Source organism: Calonectris borealis, chromosome 2 (genome assembly GCF_964195595.1).
Source record: "Calonectris borealis chromosome 2, bCalBor7.hap1.2, whole genome shotgun sequence".
NCBI lineage: Eukaryota > Metazoa > Chordata > Aves > Procellariiformes > Procellariidae > Calonectris > Calonectris borealis.
In genome coordinates this window covers 63,596,327-63,610,519 of record NC_134313.1, presented here as the reverse complement: position 1 = coordinate 63,610,519, position 14,193 = coordinate 63,596,327, and the positions used below count along the sequence as shown (strand labels likewise).

The 14,193-nt window shown below is 41.6% G+C and overlaps 1 protein-coding gene across 3 annotated transcripts in view; it reads right to left on the bottom strand.

Annotated features, from left to right (window-relative positions):
• Positions 1 to 12,741, bottom strand: part of SOCS6 (suppressor of cytokine signaling 6) — a 30,173-nt gene extending 17,432 nt beyond the window's left edge. The window contains exons 1-2 of one of the 3 annotated variants that reach the window (XM_075142176.1): positions 12,395 to 12,516; positions 11,484 to 11,586 (exon numbers count right to left, since the gene is read on the bottom strand). The gene's annotated coding sequence lies outside the window, so the exon portion shown is untranslated. The other 2 variants (XM_075142174.1, XM_075142175.1) reach the window with 2 other exon arrangements.
• Between the last annotated feature and the right edge of the window lie 1,452 nt (positions 12,742 to 14,193).

Genomic DNA, 14,193 nt, shown 5'->3' with positions numbered 1-14,193 from the left:
TTCTTCACTAAATTATTAGAGAAAGAAATACAATGTATTTGCTACATGGACGCCACAAAGATCCCACCATTCTCCTCCAGATCATACAAAAAGGTTTAATGTCAATATTGCATAATACTTGCCTCATATCAAGGCATTCAGTTGCCCTACAACTCAAAGATTTAGTAAGTTTCAAACCCGCAGAGACTCTACTTCCACGGCTTTGCTTTTTTATGCACATTAAATCAGTTGGTACCTTTAATTTCTAATAGTGGAAAATTCTGACGGAATGCAAACACCGACAACTGATATTATCCTTATTCCCCAGGTGTGCAATCTGAAAGAAATCTCATTTTTGTGAAATGCACATAGATTTCGTTAATTTATTTTTTTTATTAATGACAGTGACATTTTTCCAAAGTAATAACCAATTGTTTTACTACAAATGCACACCATAAACAGAAACATAATATATGTATAATATGAAAGTATACGCACCCATTCAGTATAACACATCTCCAAAATCAAGGAGGAAAGTGGCATGAAACAACTCTATTCCTCAAAGATAACGTTTCACAAAACTGTTTCATTGCAACAGAAAAAATGTTTACCTCCAATCTTCAAGATAACGCCTATGCTCATTAGAAGCAAAAGTGGTTTGTTACTGTGATTCGTTTTTAATTTCTGATTAGCAGTTAAAAAGAGAAAGGCTTAGGCAATACTATTTATATCACTGTGGTAAGAAATCACTAGCAAAAAATATCAAAAATCAAAAACATTTTCTATGTATCACATTAATTCAAAATTTGAGAGTCCTTATTCCTGAAGTGATCAGTAAAATATAATCACTAAAATAATCATAGACAACTTCTATCGGCGAGTAAAATCCTTTGTCTTCCCTCTTGAACAACAGCATACTGAGAAAAATAATTTTATACTCTTTATCTGAATAATTAATATAGGAAACATAGTAGATAATTTAATTAAGTTTCAAAGTTCAAGAACTCAAAATTTGAGAAAAACCAGAAGAGTTGCCTGAGCAATTCTCTTCTCTTTCTTGCCCTACATACGGGACAAAAATGTTTACATTAATTCTACTCTCCACCACCCTTTAAAAATGTATGGTCCCATCATTTACTTACAGTATACTAATTAAACTCCAAACTCCAGAGCTCACAGACAGAATTACTGGCTTCATTAAGGAAATTTTTGCTGTCTCTGTATCTGACAGTTAAATGTTAATGCACTGGCATTCAATGCCATATTCAACACTTCATGAGCCAGAACACAGAGCTCAACTTCCACTTTTTTAGATGGATTCATAAGCTGAATAATATGCACCATCAGGCCAAATTACAGTCATTTAATTCTGAAACCTGAATTCTGAATTGTCATAATGTGGATGGGGGGTGGGGAGGTTGACTTGTTGGGATTTTGAGTAAATACCTACTTAAGCCTGAAATCTCTCCCATCTCTCCACGTAAGTATAAGACGGCAACAGAACCAAACGAGTGCGACTCCAGAGTTTAAGCTTTATATGACAAATTCTGAGTCTGCTGAACTGGTGTCTCCAGTGAGGCACGGAGTATTCTCACAACCTCTACCACATTCTGCTTGCAACACAACAGATCTGAGGCTGATGGCCTGCTTTCCAAAAATACAATTCAAAGCAAAGTACATTTTGACAAACTGCAAAGGTCAGAACTACAACCAGTCTTACCTAAAATAGAGATAAAACATCTGATTTTTGTCCAAGTTCAGATTTTTTTTTTCAGTACCTAAGCATAAGGAACTCCTCCAAAAATCAACAGGATTCTTACAAGCATCAACAGAGCATACCAGGAGAGTCAGGTTCCTTGACTCCACAGACATGGGGACCTTATACTCAAAATGTTGTTCATCAGAATCCTTCTCCCCTTCACATACACAGAGCTGCTTAATCTAGGAAGTACCAAAATTTCAGAAGGATTTTTTTTTTTTTAATTAAAAACTCCTCAGTAGCCCTTAGCCTTATTTTTACATAAAAAAGCAGAAATACTTAGCGCTAGCAGAACTGTATCAATGCCTACCTCATAGCTACACCTTCACCTACCTCCTTAGGCATATTCTAAAACTGTCCATCGTTACCTCACAGAATCATGCTGAATAAAATACTGTGGCAACCACTTCTTTTTCTGGACATCATGAGAAGTGGATGAACAATCATAGTATATAATCTGCATAACATAAAGAGCTTGCACTGAGAGACATCAAACTACAAATTCCAGCAACTTGGATAGTAGTCCTAGCCATCATGGAAGGTAAATTCTCACTTATTCTCGATTAAGACACCCTACAGTGCAGAAACAGCTTCAGATGCAGGATGAATTGGGCCAGAAAGTTAGGCCCAGGTTTTCCCACTCCAAGGCAGTTACTTACTCCACTGGGATGAGAAAACATACCATCTCTAGCCCTTTCTTTTTCAGCTCTGTTAATCTTCTGTAGAACAGCTTTAAAAGAAGGAATAGAAAACTTTTCGCACTACAGAGCAGCCAAAAGGCTGGTGTTCAGGGTAGTCCCCATACAGAAAGGATAGAAGTGGAGAATTAACTTGGCTTCTGAATCTTGCATTCTGAATTCTCAATTCTAACAGTTACCAAGCCGTTACATCCTGTATTTTACATCACTGGGAAATGTACTGCTTGCAGTCTATGAAACCTGTACGTGCAAATGACAAAGGAATTTTTAGCTATATACTTTTAATTTCATATTTCACTGCAGATAAATTTTGTCCATCACGTGGATGCTAGGCCCAATGTCCTCATTACATTGTCCCCCATAAGTAACAGTGACAACAATATACTTCACTCACACACACACTTGGGAATCCATTTTAAAGGAAAATGAGCATTTAATACATCAAGCGTAGGGAACCCACTCTTACATAGTTATATTTGTATATCATTTCTGTTCTGGAACACCTATGCTATGTAACAAGATGCAATTCAACTGAGATTAATATTGCTTTGGTCTAGGCTCTCATAGTACTTCATGGAAGGGAACACTTAACCCAAAGCAAAAAGTTTGCATAAATAATGTTATTGGGAAAATGTTATTAACAACTTCTTTCCAAGTCAATATACTTCTCTCTGTCACTGTTAGTAGAAAGGCTTTATCCATACATAACAGTTACCAAATAGATTTGTAACTCCATCTTCATCATGCCTTTAAGCACCTGTAGTTTAAGCCTCAAAGAACAACCTTGCCCAGAAAAATAAACGTGTTCCACACTGCTCAAGTACCTTACACAATCTTGTTGGATATATGCAAATCATAACATTAGCAGTAAGTATTCTAAAAGGAGGTTTTTAAACCAAAGTCCAATTTTTTTTTTGCTGAAATAAAAATTAAAACTTCAAGTGACTTAGTACCTTGTAGTGATGAAGAAAGCATACCATTTCCCATTGCTACTACATAAAACAATTTCATTTTTAAAGAGACAAAGCAATAAACACTGAAAGAGTCTCTCAAACAGCTGCAGTCAAAAGGTAGTACAACTCAGAAGCAACTTAATCCGCAAAGTTAAAAAAAATCATCTTAATCCAATTTTCTGAAAAACTAATAGTACATGGAAAGTGATTCATTAGGCTGGATTTATTTGGTATATTCTGAAGTGAGAAAAAAAAAATCACTTCTGAAGGATACAAGACAGAATTTAAATGGCCTTTCAACAATTACTCTGAAAATAAATCCAAGTATTCCTTTTGTTTGAAAACTCTATTCCCTCACTATTTGTACTTAAATAAGTGCTTATCATAAAACTTCCAGCTTTGATAATATTTGATAAGTACACAAGCTCCCTATTGCCTTCATCTTCATTTTGTAAGTAGTCCAATCATTATTTTAAGCTCCTCTAAACACAATCGAATTTGGAGGGGCTGGGGCCCCGGGGGAGGCGCGGGGAAGTCTCACTCTTCCAAAACTCTAAGCACTGAAAGCAAGATTATTTTAACAGAGTTAAACTCACGTGTTCACCTTCATGAACCGATACCTAAATAAAACAATAATACAATATTTAAAGCTTCACTACTGATTTTGAAATCAGTTTCAGACTCTTCAGAATTAGAAAATGTGTTTCATACAAGACGGCAATAGAAGGTCATGTACTACCAGGCTTCTTAGGAGCACAGCATGCAAAACCAAGATTGAACAAGGCTCATAATTCTGTTCTCTTTTCCACCATTATGACTCCAAATTATTTTTATTGCAACCCTTATTTCAATATATTCTATTTCCAGCACCTCCAGCATTTTATTTCCTCCCTTGGACTCTACATAATTCATAAGCTAGCCTGTCAACTGCTAAACAAAGTTAAGACAGTTTTGAAGCTTTCTAAGGAGATAACTCCTTAAGAATGAGACATGTGAAAACTATCCTTCTAAACTGTTGTGATTCTTTTAAGTGAATATTCCGCATTTAAAGAGTTGGTACCTGTATCAAACTACATACAGGATGATTAGGTTAGGATCACTATCAACCTCAAATCCAACCAATTTTATATGTGGAATGTCAAACAGTATCGGCTACTGAAGATCAGTCTTTCATGGTCAGTAAAACAGATCCAATCGGTGAAACAGAAAGCAGGGTTTATTTTACAGGCAAGCCAGAAGGGCGGGGGGGGGGGGGGGGGCGGGGGGAAGGAAAGAAAGAGGACTTCCTTCTTTCTGTTTAAAGATTGGAGGAACTTCAGTCAGGTGGGTGCCCAAGAGGAAAGCTTCCTCCTCACAGAGTACCTCTCCTAACTAAGTGGCCGCCCCTGGAACGTGGTCCAGCAGCAGAACCTGGCTCAGTTGAGCAGAAGTCGCACCGGGCGCGTGCCCGCTGGCCCCCACATGGACGGCCTGGCTGCTCCTCCAAGGTCTTGGGATCCACTGCAGAAAGTAATCCAAGCTCTGCATTTGGGAAAGTAAGAATGTAAAACACAGCTTATTTAAAATATTTCCCTTCCCATTTTCACTGGCAGGAGGCCCAATAAGAACAAAGAGTAAACTAATTATCTTCTTTACGGTTTAGAGCCTATCCATGTATGGGAAACAGGAGACATGGCTGTGCTCAAAGTACTGTCAAATACACAGGGCAAAAACACCTGTACAGAGAGTATTCTCTCCGTCTAATCTCACACAATTACTTTAACATTTTGTTTCCCTTAAAACAGAAGGTGAAACATTAAGTAGGTTTTCTAAATTGACAGTCCTTTTAAGTCCAAGGGGTGCTTTTAAGAAGGCACGTACATTAGGACTGCACAACTAGCGCACTGACCAGAATGGGAAAAGAACTTTGACTGCATGGACAAAGCTGCTTAGCCATCTTCTTGATGAAGTCCTGATTTGTCAGAATAAAACCTTTTTACAGGACTATACCAGTTCTGACAAAGCTTACTCTACATGCAAATTTTCTAATTTGGGGTCAAAACTAGAGAGACTCTCAATTATTCATGACTAAGATCAGGAAGTTTTTTTTTTCCTCCTACGCCTACGCTCTAATCACCTGCAGACAGAAACATCTCACTACCCCAACCAGTGAATCTGATGGAGAATATTTTAGTTATAGTTTTTAGGCAAACACTGTTTTGTCCTGATGCACACTAGAAGACTTTTGGGTTTGGGTTTTTTTTTTCTTTTTAGTGGTGGTGTTTTGTTTTTTTTTAATGTTCCACAGAAGCAGAAAATTATTTTCCACACAGAGCTAAACAATCTGATTTTGCTAATATTCAGTCCCAACCCAGCAAAGATTAATTAACTGTGAGCAGACATTTAAATCAATGGGACTGCTCATTGTACATCATGTTTAGCTTGCACATGGAGAATTGGGGCCTTACACTGAGCAACTTCACATTGGTGTATAAATTCTCCAATGCAGGATCAAAGATAAAATTTTCACTGTCTATATGAAGTAATATGCTCTATGAGATTTACACAAACTCAAAGCCCTTAAGATAGCTATTTCCAGAGCAAGGTCAAATTTCTGCAGAGCCAGGAGTATAGAAGCCCGGCTGCAAAAGCTAGCTAAGCCTGAAAGTTCAAGCATGAAAGAAGAAAAAAAAAAAGTCATTCACATGCACCGAGACTGTTTTTTCTCCTGTTCTCTCTGACATACATTTAAACTTACACACACTATAAATAAAACTAAAAAAATGTATTAGCCAAATTTAAAAAAAAAAAAAAAGATAGATACATACTTTTCAAAGCCAATATACAGAATTTCTGTTCCCATTTTCCATGTCAAATAACATTTAAAACACTCCAGATTCCAAAAAGCACTTCTTTTTGTAATATACAAGACATCTGAGTCAGTACTGATGTAACAACTTCCCTTTACCGTCTTCTTTCGACCATCACTGGACTAGACTGCAAATAAGACTACTGCATTGGTCAGTATAGACTCTCTTTTATCCCTTCAGTAAGGGACTGCGGAATATTTATATTTACACGTAAGTATTTTCCCAAGTAACTAGATTTTTTGCACAAAATCATGCCAAAGGCCTATGGCTAATCCTTTATTACTTCTCAACATTACCTACTACTAACCAACAGCTCTCTTCCTTTCAAAAGCCAAGAAGAGGAAAAAAGTCAATGTTTCAGAGAGCACAGGATCAGCACTGGTTTTGCCTCTGTTTTTCACTGAAGAGAGAACAGGGAGGAGAAGGAAAAAAAAAAAAGCCACGAGGCACCTACTTTACACAGACCCAGACTTAAGATCCTACACATAACCTAGCGACTCGTACCTCTGAATGCACAAACCAACTATTCTGCAGTCAGTCTCCTCAGGCTGACCAAAATTCCAGCCTGGAAAACTTCCCCAGCGCAGGTTTCACCCAAACCAGTATGCCTGCACAAACAGCTTCTGTCCAGTGAATCCGGCGAGAATTCCTCGCTCGCCCAGTTCCCACCAGCTCCTGAACGAAGAGAGTCGACCTGAAAAGTTGCCCACCCTGTTTCTGGAGTACAGCTTCCGCAGATCTCATCCTAGAAGGCACACCTTCTGTAATCAAAAATCTTTGCCCTGATGCCACATGTCTTAATTTCTCTATTTCAATTATTAAACCTCCTAATCTGATATCTGATTACCAACCAAAAGGGATTCCAAGGGTATTAAAAGCCATTACTGATGCCAAAAACACACATTACAGCTTGTAACTGCCCAGTCTTGTAGCACTTACTGAGGCAAAGTCGGGGGAGATAAGATTCCCTAAATCAGAAGGAACAAAAAAGAAAGCAAGCTTGACCACTGTATCAGACACATCTTGGGATCAAACAAACATGCTTTGGAAACGTTTGGAGTAGTCTACTAATTTGGTCTCAACTTATTTGAGGAATGCAGACTGCTTTAGAGAAGGAAAAACAATCACCTACTCAAGACTCCTACAAACTGCTGTTTTAGCACATTTACCAGAGAATGTCAAGATTAATTAAGCATAAAACTACTCAAAAAAAACAGAGGTCACACGTCGTAAAACCAAGCCTGACTGGAACCTCGTTTCCAACAATTTTGTCATCAAAAGTAGCACTCTATGTACTGTTTTAAGTAATAAGGAATATCCTTGAGGAACAATACCAAAGGTATTAAGTCTGCAATCTCAAATCCTAAAATTAGTCAATTTATCTGCTAGCTGCATTCACCATATTAAGTCGAGACCACCAAAACTCTACACAAGTCCCCTTACAGATCAGTATCATATACCATCCAAGTTAAATAATACAAATACAGTTGCTGATTATACACTGCACTGGGAAGCAAGGAAAAATACCAAATATCTGTATGATTTACCTAACAATACACATAGGTTCATTTCCATTGTTTAAATTTTTTAACTAGAGACCACTTAACGAACTCTGAAAAAAACCACTAGCATCTACTATTTATACCTTCACTACCAGAGAAAATGGCTCTCATCCAAAACTGTTTTACAGCAGTTTACAGCAAAATTATTTGGTGTTTATAACAAAAAACCCACATACTTTACAAACCTGAGATTTTTTAAAACTGCCAACTTACTGCACTTGGCAGATTACAAAAGAAAAGAATGTTTCACGGAAGACAGGAAGCCCTTGTGTTCTATGTGCCCTATATATACACAATAGGAAGCAATGTTTGGAGAGCAGCACCTGGACAGAAATGCCTATATACGGCATCCTTAGTTTGGGGTTACCCGCAAGCAAGGAGATTTTTTTTCATATTCCTTCAATGGAGTTTTAAAGCCGTAGGCAGAACAAGGCAGCCAATGTATTTACATCCATGCTAACCAAATAAAGACTTACATTTAACTTGCATAGTTTTCTTCGTGATGTAGCAACCAAGGAACAAATTTTCAGGTAACATGTGGCTTACATCCTTGTCATAAATAAAGCCAACTGAGTTCCTCAGAGTCCAAAGTGTTATGTGAATGCTTAAGGACACAGAAAAGGGCCGATAATTTTCAGAGTATTTTACCTTAATATTTTCCAGAAGAAAATTTCATGACAGATAATAGTTTAATTAGTTTTTTTAAAAATAAAAATATCTAAAGATAGGTCCTTAAATCCACATTACAAACCTTAATGAATAGCAGTCAGATTTGCAAAGCCATACACCTCAAAACTTGCTGAAATTATCTGGAGTTGCAGATGCTTATTGTTTGCATGCCTGTACATGACAAAAGCAGGAGTCAGAAGACTATGAAAACTGGTAGAAGAAAAAATTTGGGGCAACTTTTATTTAAGTGAGCTTAAGAAATCAGAGAGCTAAATTTCTAACACTTTCATCTGAAAGTTTTAATTCTCACAATAAGCAGACTCTGCATCATGTTGCTTTTTCAATTTCAGTTTGTATACGCTCCAGCAAAGCTTGTGTAACCTTCGTCATATATTTGATGTATTAGACAACACTTTACATACAGTCAGCTTTCCATTTTCATCCAGGGCAATAATTCGAGGCCAGCTTGTTTTGGTTTTGGTTTTAACCACCAGGAGAGGCTGAAGTAGGTGACATGGTTTTGTTTCAATAGCTTAAGATCATTAAGCTCCAATGGGAAAACAAGGTACTGCAACAAAAAACCCAAAGCTACGAGTTTTTAAATGTTTGTTTCAAAACTAATGTAACTATTTTTAACACAGGAATTTATCCAACTTACATAGTACAGATTTTTAATTCAGAAATCAATTATTTCTAGAGGAAAAAGCAAAAATAACAATAAAAGAAGGAACCTTATCTGTGTCATGAATCTTTATCCTCTGCTGTATCAGAAGCGTATTTGAGTGGTATGAAGCTGTTTTTTAAGCATGGACAATAAATATTTCATTACAAGCACAATCTTCTTGTTTTCTAAAAAAACCATACTGTTATATGTAACTTGCCATCTGAAATTGTCAAGGAAAACTTTCAGGACAGGTTTTTTTGAAGGATACTTACTTGCCTACTACTACTGCAAATTTATTGGGAGGCACTGGGATAGAGGCTGGAAGAACTTGGGAGCTTTGCATCAAGTATATCTATTGTCTTCTGAAGACTAATATGTATTTCCAGAAAAATAAGCGTACACTAAAATGAAATTAAATTAGATTTTGGCACAAACATAAGGATAAGGAACATTACCAGATACTCTCTGGTAGTAATGTTATTTCTCTTTTAAAAAAAAAAAAATAGAAAGAGGAAACTCAAAGTTCTGTATTTCTTTTCAGTTTAATACTTTACACTACAAAATATACAGTTAAGTTGCATAAGAAAACGCTATTCTGCTTTTCAATCCCAATCCTAGCCAATTTATACTCAATACATATTAGCATTTGCATTCCTAAATCAGATTACATTTACTTTTATACTACTTGTATCTTATTTTCCTCCTTGGAGCATCACAACTGCTTGAGCTACCCGCTCTAATTTCTCACTAACACACATAAAAGCACTATGAACAAAATGCCGAGACAGACACCAGCAGAGAACAACCTCCTTTCCCTCTACTTTATGTTATCACTCACCTCCCTACAACACGTTGTACTACCCAAACACTACCAAAATAGTGCTGCGTAGGCCCAGGAGGGCAGTAAAGCAATAGCAAACAAGGCACTTGAGTAAGGGATTACCCTGGACTGTGGCCTTAGTGTTGCCAGCACTAGTGTAGCAAACATGTAGTGAACTCAAGGCAACGCTACTAGATGAAGTCTTTCAAATGTTTATGTTCAAGTTACTGTATGACTACAGAAGGTTTCATAAGAAAGAGCAGAAAGAATTAGCTTGCTTCCTAAGAAGAACTCTTAAATAAGAGTTCAGTTTCTCACTCCACCACTTCATTGCACTAAGGAGAGTTAGGATGTGTAATCTACGTGCAGAACAATGCAGACCAGTTACCATTTCTTCAAACCGTCCCTCTCCGAGAGTAACTCAAGGTGTTTGACTGACCTACTTCACAGTTTAGGATCAAAGAAGTTAACAGCATAGCATAAATTAATATACATCTTTTTTAGATTTCAGTATCTCAAGTTCTCAGGAAGTTTAGGATTATCCATCATGTCTCCTGAATCCACGCGAACACTTTGATGCTGCACATAAGCAGTGCGATGAAGTGACGCTCACAAAAGCTCTGGAAACAACAAACTGCTTCTTCCTTACTACTCCATAGACTGGCAGCTTCCCAGGAACATAGCAAATGCAGGTATCTCTGTATGTGACCACTCATACTTTTAAGTATTAAGGCTTAATTTCATTGAATTTGAATTAAAAAAAAAACAAAACAACTACTTAAATCTCAAAACTCAGGATACAGGGAATATGTGCCTGATTAACCATACAACAGGTGAACCTGCTTTAAGTAAAAGCTCAGTTCCAAACACAGTGCAATGCCACAACAAGAAGAAATATATAATAGGAAGTGAAGACTCCATTCAAGTACTGCTTAACACTTCATGAAAATAAGCATTTTGAAAAAGCTGAAATTTGCCTTTCATAAGTTACACGTAAAACTGTGAACTACGATCACTGCTGTACTGCAGAAGACTCCAAAAATACCTACATATTCTCCAGTGGTTTAAAGTCTTCCAGCCAAGCTAAGTAATTTATTTCATAACTATACTGGAAGTTTTTGTATTTTTTACAATCCAAGGATGTGTTTATTAACATGAAAAAACAGCGCTATTTTTCCCACCCAGAGCAGAAATGCAGATGCATTATTCCTCAAGCACTTGTACAGACAGCAGCTCTCTAAGACAGAAGGCCTGCAGTGGGCATTTTTTAACTACAGGTGTCTTAAGAGGCTGGACATGGCGTACGCATTCCTGGCAGGTAGGAAAGAGGGGTTGGGACCTAATGGTAAAAGGGCATAAGAATTTAGTAACTGGAAGAGAAGCTTTCCCTGTCCGAAGTGTATTCTGCAACCAACTCTCTTTAACAGAGTAACCTACTCCGCAGAAAAAACTGCAGTCCAAAATAACATGATTTTGAAAACATGGGGAGAAAAGATGAAAGAATAAAGAAGACAGACACAGTCAAAGCACCTCACGTCACAGAAGGATCTTCTGCACCTCGTAAAACCTCAGTGTTTTGGAAAGGCTTTTTTCTTAAGCAAACGGGTGGGCATGGGCCAGGACCAGTTGTTTTCTGAGAGAAACGGCACCCACCATGAGGGAAAGAGAATGTAAAAAGCAGCTTGAAGGACAATGAAAGCCCGTAAAGTTTGGGGGTTTGGTGTTGTTTTTTTGTTAAAGTCAAGTTTTTAAGTGCCACCTGTCACGGAAAGCAGCCTTTCTCCCGCTCGCCCCTTCGGGAGCCCCTGGCGCACCCTCACCTCGCCTCACCACGACGCGACGCCCGGCGCCCCGGGGCTCCCCCGCCCCACAAGCCCCCGCAGCGGCCGCCCAAACCGCCCCCTCCGGACACCCGCCCTGCCGGAGACGGGGACCCCCCCAGCCCAACACTGAGGGCGGAGGGGGGGGGGGGGGGGGAAACAGCCTAATTCAGCCGCCGCCGATAACGGCACCGGTAGGAGCGGGGTGCATTTGGGCAGCGGCCCAGGGGAGGAGGCGGGGAGGCCGGCGGGCCCCACTGCCGCGGCTGGCGGGGGCGAGAGGCCGGCCCCGGTCCCCTCCTGTCACGATGGGGGCTGGGCAGCGCCTCGGCGGCCCGGGGCGGGCGCTGCTCCCCGCCTGCCCGCCCGCCTTGCAGGCCGCGCCGCGGCCCCGGTGCCTCCGCAGGGCCTGGCGCCGCCGCGGGCTCGGGGAGCCGAGCAAACAAAGGGAGAGGAGGCCAGAGCCAGGGCCACGGCTCGGGAGGAGGGCGGCGGGCAAGCCGCGAACCACGCCGTCCCCATCCCCCGGCTCTCCCTCCGCCCCACCAGCCCTCCGCGGCCACCGGGGGAAGGGAGGGGGGAGACGGGCCGCGACGCGCCCGTTGCCGCGGGGACGCTCACCCAGCGGAGGCCGCGGTGTCCCGCTCCCGGCGCGGGCCTCTCCCCGGGCACCTCGGCGGCGCGGCCCGGCCTGTGCCGGCATCCGGGCTTGGCGACGAGCAGCCTCCCGGGGTGGCGGAGCGGGACTCACCGAGGAGGAGGAGCTGGAGCTGGCGCTGCTGTTGCTCTTGCGGGGCCCGGCCCGGCTCCGGCTCCCTCCTTCGCCGTGCCGCCGCCTCCCTGTTCCTGGCGCCGCCGCCGCTTCCTCCGCCTCCTCTGCCCCCACCCCTCCGTCCTCGGAGGGGCGCACGGGGGCGGTGAGCCCGCGATGGCCGCCGCCTGCCGCAGGCACGGCTCCGGCTGCGGCGCCCGCGCACAGCCCGGCGGGGGCAGCAGGGCCCGGGACGCCCCCGCTCCCTCCCTCCGCCTTCCTGGTTGCTCCGGCTGCCCCCGCCGCCCGCCACCAGCCCTGCCGCGGCCGGACCCTTTCCCTTCCCCGGGTCTGGGCGCCTTTTCCCGGGCTCGTCCCTGCTTGGCGGCCGCGGGAAACTCGTGGGGGGCGGCCGGGATTCGCGCCGGGAGGGAGGAATAGGCCAGGGGCGAACAACACCCGACCGCCTCCCCCCAGCCCGCGCCGGTCTTTGGCCGCTCCCCTTGGCTACAGAAGCTCATAAATAAAGTTCACAGGGAGCTGCTCCCCCCCATTTGTTTTGGCGAGGGGCATCGCCTCGCTGGTACCGCACCGCCGGAGCCACCCCCAGCCGCCCCCCGTGCCCAGCAGGGGTGGCGGGCCGGGCCTTCTGCTGCCCCGCCGGGAGGCGCCGGCTGAGCAGGGAGGTGGTCTCCCCTCCCCTCCGCTTCGTCTTCGCTTACACCTCCCTTGACCTGAGCCCGGTGCGCCAGGAAAGGCGTTATTTTTGTGTTTAACTTCGCTTCCCAGATCGCCACGAGAAAAGTGTCACTAAACTTCAGCCACACCAGCTGTGCGACAGCAGCTTCAGCCAAGCAGGCTGCTTGCTTGCCGGTCGCTTTTTTAAAAGTAAAATGCCAAATCAAGAGCAACAAAACAATTCTTAGCTTAGGATGTGTGAGACCGACGGAAGCGACTAGCAGAGGGCGAAGAATTAAAATCTGTGGACAATATGGGTCTTAAAAGTTGTTGAAAGTCGTATTTGCTGACTGATGTGGAGCTAGTAAAATACTACCTTAGTTTCCTGCTTGTGGTATATAACTGATGCAAATCAAGAACCTGATTTGCAAAGATAGGTATAATTTGCTTACCTATGTTATCGCATGAGAGTCAGATTATTTGTATAACTCGTTGTGCAACTACTTAACTGATTTTAAGGTTAAAAAGAAATTTATAAAACTCATAAGGTTGTGAGAATATTCATGTACATCCTGTCTGAATTCTGCTGCTGAGATCAAAGGTATTTGTGGGTTGAGGTCAGTGAATTGTTTGATTGCCAAAATTATTTGAGGTCAGAATGTGTCCTGATTGCATTTACATTTTTGTATCTCAGGCATTTATGGAGAGTTAAAGGCTTTTCTTGAGTCTTATCCAAGAGTCGTATGCTTCTTTATGTGTCTGATCAACTTCAGTTGCTGGCAGGCCAGGACCATTTCAGGAGATGATGACTTTAATAAGAGTTGCAAAAGGAATGATTTTTTTCAAATACAAAGTTCGACTTTTTCAGATACAACATATCTAGAATGATTTATGTTTCTGTTAAGTGTTTTATATTAAAACTGTTTGTTCTACAATTATGATTACATGTTATCAGTGGTATAGCAAACAAAGCTAAGAATAGCTCCAAGTA